The sequence below is a fragment of the Chrysochloris asiatica genome, unplaced genomic scaffold (genome assembly GCF_000296735.1).
Source record: "Chrysochloris asiatica unplaced genomic scaffold, ChrAsi1.0 scaffold00397, whole genome shotgun sequence".
Taxonomy (NCBI): Eukaryota; Metazoa; Chordata; class Mammalia; order Afrosoricida; family Chrysochloridae; genus Chrysochloris; species Chrysochloris asiatica.
Genome location: NW_006408915.1, coordinates 100328 through 102128, shown reverse-complemented (window position 1 = coordinate 102128; position 1801 = coordinate 100328). Strand labels below are relative to the sequence as shown.

Below are 1801 nucleotides of genomic sequence, written 5' to 3'. Positions count from 1 at the left end.
AACCCAGCTTCTCAGATTATTTGCTCAGCATACAGGTTGAATAAGTATGGTGAAAGAATGCAACCTTGTCACACACCTTTCTTAATTTTAAAACATTCAGTGTTCCCATGTTCTGTTTGAACAACTGCCTTTTGGTCAAGGTACAGATTCCTCATGAGCACAATTAAGTGTTCCAGAATACTCATACTTCACAATGTTGCCCATAGCTTGTCATGATCCACACACTCGAAAGCTTTTGCGTAGTCAATAAAGCACAGGTAAAAATCTTTCTGGTATTCTCTGCTTCCAGCCAAGATACATCGGACAGCAGCAATGGTATCCCTTGTTTCACAGCCTCTTCTGAATCCCGTTTGAACCTCTGGAAGTTCTCTGTCAATGTATGCTTTCAGCTGTTTCAGTACTACCTTTAGTAAAACTTTACTCACTTGGGATATCAAAGAGATTGTCCGATGATTTCTGCATTCTGTTGGGTCACCTCTCTTTGGAATGGGCACAAATATGGATCTCTTCCAATCAGTCGGCCAGATAGTTAGTTATCTCCCAAATTTCTTGGCAGAGATGAGTGAGTGCCTCCTATGCTGCCTCACTTTCTTGAAATATTTCAATTTGTATTCCATCAATCCTTGGTGCCTTGTTCTTTGCCAATTCCTTCAAAGCACCTTGGACTTCCTTCCTCAGTATCATGGCTCTTGATCATATGCTTCCTCTTGAAATGGCTGTACATTAGCCATTTCCTTTTGGTACAGTGATTCTGCATATTCCTTCCATCTTCTCTTGATGCTTCCTGCATCATTCAATAATTGTAGAGGTTGCACACCCTCAAATTGCTGGGACAAAGAGTACAACAGTGTAGCACTAAATGAACTTCCTAAAATGTACATAGCCTGTACAATAAATACAATAGAAAATTGTAGTCAATTTCTGCTGGCTGGAATGAACTGAAGATCAGTCCTCATAATTCAAAGTGAGGGTTGAAACAAAACTTTAAGACTGCATCTTGGACTGCATCATATTTCATTCTTCCATTGGTGGTTTGGGCTTGTCTTATAGTCTGGGCGGCTCTAAACATTTATAATTTCAACATTGTGGATTTCATCTTATATCTGTAGACCATCCTAGTTTATGGTGATTATTTTGAGGTTTCCATTTTCACATAAAGCACAATGCTCTCTTTATCAGAAAACAGTTTGGCATAAGAATTAAACATGAACATCACAAACAATTTATAAAAGCTTTTTAAATACATGTTTTGGGCTAGTTGCAAAGACTGTGCTAATAACACTTCCAATAAGTGTGATCTATTTAAGTGTACTGGATCTGAAATGGTGTTTTGATTTTGGGGATTTTTGTTTTGTTTTGTTCTGGGCAAATCACATGTATTATTGATGTGAATAGAGTATCTGATGGGGGCAAAAAGTGTCAAAAAACAGATGGAAAAAATTTTTACAGGATAACTTGCTGCCTACTTTAAAAATTTATTGTGCTTCAGACCCACAATTTCAAAAAGGTTCCACAGATTTTTCTTGCCCATGTTTATATATAGTTGTTCTATTATTATGTGCCGTGGAGTCAGTTCCGATGCCTTACAACACTGTACAGTGTTTCCGAGGCTGTAAATCTTTACAGGAGCAGAAAGCTTCATTTTTCTCCTGTAGAACAGCTGGTAATTTTGAACCGATGACCTGAGGTTAGAAGCCCAATTCATAACCACTATGCTACCAGAGTTCCTTAGGTAGATAGGTATATGAAAGTTATTCTATTGTTGTTGTTAAGTGCCGTCAAGTCAGTTCCGACCCATAGC

General features: G+C 38.1%; 1 pseudogene; it reads left to right on the top strand.

Moving 5' to 3' along the window:
• The window catches only part of LOC102827253, a 2477-nt pseudogene extending 1624 nt beyond the window's left edge, over positions 1–853 (top strand).
• Positions 854–1801: the final 948 nt, after the last annotated feature.